Source organism: Chrysemys picta, chromosome 1 (genome assembly GCF_011386835.1).
Source record: "Chrysemys picta bellii isolate R12L10 chromosome 1, ASM1138683v2, whole genome shotgun sequence".
Taxonomy (NCBI): Eukaryota; Metazoa; Chordata; order Testudines; family Emydidae; genus Chrysemys; species Chrysemys picta.
Genome location: NC_088791.1, coordinates 142492537 through 142501663, shown reverse-complemented (window position 1 = coordinate 142501663; position 9127 = coordinate 142492537).

Below are 9127 nucleotides of genomic sequence, written 5' to 3'. Positions count from 1 at the left end.
GGGCAAATATAGTACCCATATATAAAAAGGGAAATAAAAACAACCCAAGAAATTACAGACCAGTTAGTTTAACTTCTGTGCTAGGGAAGATAATGGAGCAAGTAATTAAGGAAATCATCTGCAAACACTTGGAAGGTGGTAAGGTGATAGGGAATAGCCAGCATGGATTTGTAAAGAACAAATCGTGTCAAACCAATCTGATAGCTTTCTTTGATAGGATAACAAGTCTTGTGGATAAGGGAGAAGCTGTGGATGTGGTATACCTAGACTTTAGTAAGGCATTTGATACGGTCTTGCATGATATTCTTATAGATAAACTAGGCAAATACAATTTAGATGGGGCTACTATAAGGTGGGTGCATAACTAGCTGGATAACCGTACTCAGAGAGTTGTTATTAATGGTTCCCAATCCTGCTGGAAAGGCATAACAAGTGGGGTTCCGCAGGGGTCTGTTTTGGGACTGGCTCTGTTCAATATCTTCATTAACGACTTAGATATTGGCATAGAAAGTACGCTTATTAAGTTTGCGGATGATACTAAACTGGGAGGGATTGCAACTGCTTTGGAGGACAGGGTCATAATTCAAAATGATCTGGACAAATTGGAGAAATGGTCTGAGTTAAACAGGATGAAGTTTAACAAAGACAAATGCAAAGTGCTCCACTTAGGAAGAAAAAATCAGTTTCACACATACAGAATGGGAAGAGACTGTCTAGGAAGGAGTACGGCAGAAAGGGATCTAGGGGTTATAGTGGACCACAAGCTAAATATGAGTCAACAGTGTGATGCTGTTGCAAAAAAAGCAAACATGATTCTGGGATGCATTAACAGCATTGTGTTGTGAGCAAGACACGAGAAGTCATTCTTCCGCTCTACTCTGTGCTGGTTAGGCCTCAGCTGGAGTATTGTGTCCAGTTCTGGGCACCGCATTTCAAGAAAGATGTGGAGAAATTGGAGAGGGTCCAGAGAAGAGCAACAAGAATGATTAAAGGTCTTGAGAACATGACCTATGAAGGAAGGCTGAAAGAATTGGGTTTGTTTAGTTTGGAAAAGAGAAGACTGAGAGAGGACATGATAGCAGTTTTCAGGTATCTAAAAGGGTGTCCTAAGGAGGAGGGAGAAAACTTGTTCACCTTAGGCTCTAAGGATAGAACAAGAAGCAATGGGCTTAAAATGCAGCAAGGGAGGTTTAGGTTGGACATTCGGAAAAAGTTCCTAACTGTCAGGGTGGTTAAACACTGGAATAAATTGCCTAGGGAGGTTGTGGAATCTCCATCTCTGGAGATATTTAAGAGTAGGTTAGATAAATGTCTATCAGGGATGGTCTAGACAGTATTTGGTCCTGCCATGCGGGCAGGGGACTGGACTCGATGACCTCTCAAGGTCCCTTCCAGTCCTAGAATCTATGAATCTATGAATGTGTGTTTGAGGTTATTGTGTTATTGTGTGCACAGGCTATGTTGTTGTGTGGTTGGTTTTGAAGAACTGTGGCAGTTGATCAAAGTAATCCACCCTCTGTGTAGTCTCCTTCATACAACCAAGGAATCTGTTGCATGCAAATTGGCTGGAGAGTAAGCGTGCTGATTGATTGAATTACATCTTATGCCACACAATGGTGTAGAGAGACAAGGTGAGAGATAATATCTTTTACTTCTGTTGGTGAGAGAGAGAAGCTTTTGAACCACACAGAGCATTTCTTCAGTTATGGGAAACTAATTCAAAGGCCAAGTCTACACTACAGACCCATATTGGTATAACTACATCACTCAGAGGTGTGAAAAATCCACACCAGCGAGACGTAGTTATATTGACCTAACCCCCCATGTAGACAGCGCTATGTCAACGAGACAGCTTCTCCCACCAACATAGCTACTACCTCTCGGGGAGGTGGATTAACTACGCCAATGGGAGAATCTTTCCCATTGGCATAGTAGTGTCTTCACTAAAGCGTTACAGTGGCACAGTTGCACCGGTGCAGCTGTGTCCCTGTAAGGCTACATCGACTCTAGAAACTTCAAAGCGCTGCCGTGGGCTCCCAGCACAGCTCCCAGCACTCAGATCCTGTCCACACTAGTGCTTTAAAGCGCTCAAACTTGCTGTGCTCAGTGTGTGAAAAATCACCCCCCTGAGCCAGCAAGTTAGAGCGCTATAAAATGTAAGTGTAGACAAGCCCTTATAAGTGAAGACAAGCCTAAAGTGACAGGTTTCAGTGGTAGTCGTGTTAGTTTGTATCAGCAAAAAAACCTGAGGACTCCTTGTGGCACCTTGGAGACTAACAAATTTATTTGGGCATAAGTTTTCTGATGAAGTGGGTTCTAGCCCATGAAAACTTATGTCCAAATAAATTTGTTAGTCTCTAAGGACTTGGCTATACTTGCGAGTTAGTGCGCAATAAACGAGCCCCATGTGCACTAGCTCACTCCCCGTCCACACTGGCAAGGCACGTAGAGTGCTCTGACTCCGCAGCTAGAGCGCTCCTGGTACTCCACCTTGGCGAGAGGAATGACGTTTGCTGCGCCTTGGCTACAACGCACGGGCATCAGTGTGAAAGAGGTGTTGCATTACTGCGCTCTGATTGGCCTCCAGAAATGTCCCATAATCCCCTTAAGTCAAGTGGCCACTCTTGTCATTGTTTTGAACTCCTGGAGGAATGCGGAAATGCCCTTTCAAAGCTCCGTTTCTGACAGCCGGCATGCAAGCCGTTACTGTAGAATGCTGTGTGAGAGAGAGAGAGGCGGGGGGGAGGGGGAGGTCTGCTGCTGTCTGAACTTACAAGACAGCATGCTGACATGCTCTCAGCCCCCCAAAAACCCACTCTCTCTTCCCACACATACACACAACACACTCCCTGTCACACTCCACTCCACCCACCCCTATTTGAAAAGCACGTTGTAGCCACTTGCATGCTGGGATAGCTACCACAACGAACTACTCTCTGTGGCCATTGCAAGAGCTGCTAATGTGGCCATGCCAGTGCGCTGGCAGCTTTCACTGTGGACAGACTACAGCGCTTTCCCTACTGAGCTCTACGAAGGCTGGTTTAACTCAAAGTGCTCTACGTCTGCAAGTGTGGCCATGCCCTAAGGTGCCACAAGGACTCCTCGGTTGTTGTTTTTTTCAAGCCTAAAGTGTCACTGCTAAATACAGGTTTGAACAGATTGTTTAGCATAAGTAGTTAACACATATTTCAAGGGACCACTCATAGTGAAGTGGCCCATTACACCCCTTCAGTCAAAGAGAGGAAATGAAGGCAGGGAGGGGAAACAACTGGGAGAGGGTTGTTTTTAGGTTACAGATTGTTGTAATAAACCATAAATCTAGTGTCTCTATTCAGTTCATGATTGATAGTGTCTAGCAAAGTTATGATTTCATGATCCCAGACTTATCTTTTGAAAGTGTTGTGCAGGTTTCCTTTGAGGATGAGGACTGAGGGGTTGCAAGTGATCGGTTTGTGAAAAGTGTTCACCCACAGGTGATCTGATGTTTTTGTCTTTTATAATTTTCTTGTGTGAGTTCATTCAAGGGCACAGTGATTGTTTCATCCACATAATTGCTAATGGAACATTTAGTGCACTGGATGAGTAGAGCTTTGCAAATCCGTGGATATCTGTGGACCATTTTTGCAGATCGTGAATCGGAGGCGGATAAAAATTTTTTAATCTGTGTAGGGCTCTGTGGATTAGGTACACCACATGTTGTGACAGGCATGTGTAGGACCCGTGGATCTTGAAAGGTGTGTTGTGCGGGGTGGGGGGCGGGTATTGATTGCTGTAGCTGTGGAGATGTTGACTGGTTTTAGAATGGCCGGAGACCAGTCGAGAGATTTGTCTCCCTACCCGCCTCTATCATCAGGGTTTAAGATTGCCCAAAATAAAAAACTAACAAGGAAGTGCAAGAGTAAAACTCAGGTACGTTTATTAAATTAACAACAGTTCAACAAGGTAAGTAAACTGGGAACATTATAAAGGACTCCCAACACAGGTAAGTAAAGCAAACAGGTAAAGGTGACATTATAACTCTACTGATTGAGAACAAAAGGGTTTACTCCCTCCCCCAAATGGGTCCCAAGTAAGGGGTATGGAGGACTTAAAAGGTCTCTACCATTTCCTGCAGCTTGTCTGGAGCCTCCTGACTTCATGGTGCGAATTGGGTCCGGAACCGACCAGGTGACTTGGTAGGGTCAGAAGTGGGCCTCAGGCGACAGGTAGGTGGTAACTCTGTGGTTTTTCTTCTTTCTTCCCTGTGGTGTCATGGGTGCAAGTAAGATCCAGATGAGAGGGTGGCAGCTAGCAGCTCACCCTTGTGTGCAAGTATGTTAAACCCTCTGTGGTGGGGCAGCTGCCCCACCCCCATGAGAGAGAGGGCTAGAGTAGGCCAGAGTGGCTGCGCAGGCTGGCAGCCAATTAGAGAAGGGCCTACTGAGAGCCAATCAGGGCCGAGATTAGAGCCAGCCAATCACGGCTAGGCTAGGCCCTATATAAAGGCGGCTCAGGAAGGGAGCAGGGAGTCTGTCCCAGACCTTCATGGGAGAAGGTCTGTCTCCAGAGCAAGAGACCTGCACCTTGGACAGAGCAGTGCTGGGCAGGCTTGGGGGAGCATACTAGGGCTCCAGCCCAATACTTGCCGAACTGTGGGCCCTGATAAAAAGAGCCTAGAGGGTGTGAGGGGCCAGAGGGGAAGTGGCCCAGGGACATCTGGACAAGGGGAGAGAAGGAGGGCAGGGAGGCTGCCACTACAGGGTACCTGGGTCTGGACGCAGAGTAGTGGGCGGGCCTGGGTCCCCCCCCTCCTTCTCCTTTGTACCACACCTGGTAGTGGAGAAGCAGTCAGAGCAGCCTGCAACCAGCCCTTGAGACAGGAGCTAGACTGTGAGGTTGCGGGTGGCCACTGCTGTTAACACCTCCCTGGAAGGGCCTGGCTGCCTGGGACTTGAGTAAGGTACCGGAGTAGAGCAGTGCTGGGGAATAGGGCAAGGGAGCCAGGGAGCTCCTACCTGGAAAACCCCCAGGCTGCAAGCCTAGGCAAAGACCTGAAAAGGTACTGGGGTTGCAGAGGTGCAGCCCGGAGGTAGGTGGAGGCAGCAGGTTCAACCCCCCCATTGCTGATGTTGAGTGATATGGACTGCAGTCTGCCCCAGAGTGCAGGGGCTAGATGAGGACTGGCAGTGAACACTGAGGCAAGGTGGGGACAGAGCGTGGGGATTCCCCTGGGAGGGGAGCCCAGAGAGTGGGGGTACTGCCAGGGGGCAGCACCCAAGGGAAAGGGGCACCGGGGTCCAGGAGGGACACAGGGCCAGCGACAGTGGGACATTGGCCTGCAGAGGGTGCTCCAAGGCTGGAGAGCTGATTCCCACACCGGACCAGCAGGAGGCACCGCAGGGGTGAGTCCCGCATCGCTACATCCCCCTACAGAGATATCAACAGATTTTGTATCTGTTGTTCTGGCAGGATATGGTGCTTCTTTGAGTTGGCGTGCCCTGGTCTGTGGGGAGCTTGCTTTTGATGATGAGCTTGGAGAGGCTGGGGGGTTGTTTGAAGGCCGAAAGACGGGGTTCAGGAAAAATTGTTTTCAGTATAGGGTCCCCATCAAATATGGGTTGTAGCTGTTTGATGATACTCTGCAGGGGTTCCAATGTGAGGTAGTAGTTGACAACTAGGGGTGTGGGATCAGGAGGGGGATATTTCTGTATCGAAGCACGTTCTCTTGGGGTATTTGGGTGGCTCATTCCATCATGCTATCTTCTTCTCTGGTGAATGCTCTGGGGAGAAAGTCTGGGATATACACCTAATCAAACTCAAAACTCCCTTCACCAAACAATGACAGTCCACCAGAGAAGTCAATCACATCATAGGCGCTGACTTTTTTTTAAATTTTTCCCTGGGGGTGCCCCACCCCCACTCCGCTCCCTCCCCAAGGCCCTACCCATGTGGGTAATTGTGGGGAGCTGTGGACCCTCCACCTGCCCTGGGCAGGGGGCAGGGACACAGGCCAGGGACTGCTTTCAGGCCCCCCCACCCCGAGTGGAGGGTCCATGGTTCCCTGGCCCAGCTCCAGGTTGGCTGGGAGGTGGGGCCTCGGGGGAAGAGGAGGGGCAAGGGCGGGGCCACAGAGGGGGCGTGATCTTATACCTGCTCCACTTTTAGGAAGAATCCGTTGCCCCGACCTGCTTCAATACAGAAATAACCCCCCCCCGGTTGTCACCTACACATGCCTATCACATGTCGTGTACCTCATCCAGTGCACTAAGTGCTCTAATAGCAACTATGGGTGAAACCAGACAATCACTATACTCTTGGATGAACTCACCCAGGAAAATGAAAAGACTATAACACCAGATCACCTGTGGATGAACATTTTTCACAAAGTGATCACCCTGTATCTGACTTATCAGTCCTCAGCCTCAAAGGAAACCTGCATAACACTTTCAAAAGATGAGCCTAGGAGCCTAAATTCATAACTTTGCTAGACACTAAAAATCATGGACTGAATAGAGACACTGGATTTATGGCTTATTACAACAATCTGTAACCCACTAACCCTCCTCCCCCTTCTTTTCCTCCCTGTGACTGTAGGGATGTTAACGAGTCACTTCACTGTGAATGGTCCCTTGAAATATGTGTTAACTACTTATGCTAAATAATCTGTTCAAACCTTGTATTTAGCAGTGACTTTGAGGCCTTGGCTACACTCGCGGATTTACAGCACTGCAGTGGCAGCACTGTGAAGCGCAAGTGTACTCGCGCTGCAAGAGCTCTCTCGCAGCGCTGCAAGTACTCCACCTCTCCGAGGGGAATAGCTTGCAGCGCTGCGAGCGAGCGTGCAGCGCTGATTACACTGGCGCTTTACAGCACTGCACTCGCTGCGCTCAGGGGGGGTGTTTTTTCACACCCCTGAGCGGAGCAAGTGCAGCGCTGTGAATTGCCAGTGTAGCCAAGGCCTCAGCCTACATCTACACTACGGGGGGGGGGGGGGGGGGTTGATTTAAGATACGCAAATTCAGCTACGCGAATAGCGTAGCTGAATTCGACGTATCGCAGCCGACTTACCCCGCTATAGGGACGGCGGCAAAATCGACCTCTGCGGCTTCCCGTCGACGGCGCTTACTCCCACCTCCACTGGTGGAGTAAGAGCGTCGATTCGGGGATCGTTGGGACGCGATAAATCGATCCCTGAGAGGTCGATTTCTACCCGCCGATTCAGGCGGGTAGTGTAGACCCAGCCTTAGTTACTGTAGTTTCTCAGACCTGAAGAAGAGCTCTGTGTAAGATCCAAATCTTGTCTCTTACCAACAGAAGCTGATCCAATAAAAGATATGACCTCACACCCACCTTGTCTCTCTAATATCCTGGGACCACCATGGCTACAACAACACTGCATGCAAGAAGGGTGTAGGACATTCAACATGGCATAGATACATGCCTTACTGTAATGTACACTGCATGGATGTAATTCATAAGGGCAAAATGGCTGAGCATTTAAAAATAAGATTGTAACAGACTGAAAAACCCAGTGATGATTGAAATTGGTGGTATTCTGAACAAAGTGAGATCTCGACCACACCTGTAGCTGCTTCTATAACTTCACATGGACTCAACAGACATTTTGGGCTCCAGATCAACATTCCTGGAAGCTTTTATTATATACATTGTTCATATTCCAGTACTGCCTTGAGAACCAAATGAGATTATGGCCCCATTGTGCTAAGCATGGTACATACAAGGCAGTGCTGGCCTTGAAGAGTTGAGTCTAAGCAGAGGAGACGGACAAAGGGTGGAAGACGAAACAAATGAAAAGTAACATGCTCAAAATATCAGGGGGTAGCTGTGTTAGTCTGTATCTACAAAAACAACAAGGAGTCTGGTGGCACTTTAAAGACTAACAGATTATTTGGGCATAAGCTTTCGTGAGTAAAAACCTCACTTCTTCGTATGCTCAAAATAGGTCACTAGCAAAAGCCAGTAATAGAACTCTCATCTCCTGAGTCTTAGTCCAGTGCCCTAATGCACTAGATCTCACTGCCACTACCATACTGGGTTTTATGCTCTTGCAGTCAGAGCAGCTTGGGCTGGAACTCTGTTGTCATAGCTAGCTCACATATCCTACAAAATCACATGGTGCATGAACTGTGTCTGGGGACAACCAGATTGTAAACGGGTCTCCTGACATGTCTGCACTTGTAGTATCATAACAATACTTAGCACTTGTATAAAAGATAAGTCAGTATAGTTAGTCCCATTTCACAGACAGGAAAATTGAGGCACAGAGACGTGTAGTGACTTGCTCAAGGCTACACAGTAGTGGAGGTGTCATGTTTCACATGATATATACAATGAAGGGTTTGTCTGTGCTAGAGTTTTTAAGACACTGTTGTAGCTACAGCAACATAGCTGCATCAGTACAAATCCCTAGTTCAGACACTTTGTACCAGTGTAAACTGGGATTTGAACTGGTGCCTTTTACCCCAGACAAGCTGGGCCAATGAAAGTCCCATGCAACACTAGGGTTATGCACTGTGGCAGCTACATCAGTGTAACTGGTGGATAAATACCCCACTGTAGATATGTCCTAAATCCTCTGAGCATTGCAAAGAGTAAATAATCTCTGGAAATTTGGCAACAATAGGGCAGAAAGCCAGATTCCAAGGCGAAAGTATGGTGATTAGGTAAAGAACAGGAATTCCCCCTTGGCTCCCTGCTTGGAAGAAATAGGCTTAGGGAGGCTGCCCTGTAAAAAGAAGGGCTCAGGAAAAGAGAAAAAAGAAAACCAAAGATAGGAAATTTCAATTTAAAACTCCTTGGTGCAGGGACCAGATCTTCTTCTGGGTGAGGTACAGTACTAAGCACGGTATCCATGCTCAGATTAAAACCAAAACCTAATAGGTAATACTGGAATGGATTTGGGAATAATGTGGATCCTGCAGTTCAGTACGTACAATTTACAAAGCACCAGAGGATTGCGTCATGGTTATGTTAGGATTGGAATGGATTTGGGAATAATGTGGATCCTGCAGATCAGTATGTACATTACAATTTACAAAGCACCAGAGGATTGCGTCATGGTTATGTTAGGATTGAGGGGCATCAGTAGAGCTGTGTGGGGTCCTCAGGCCTGTAAGAGCATGTCACC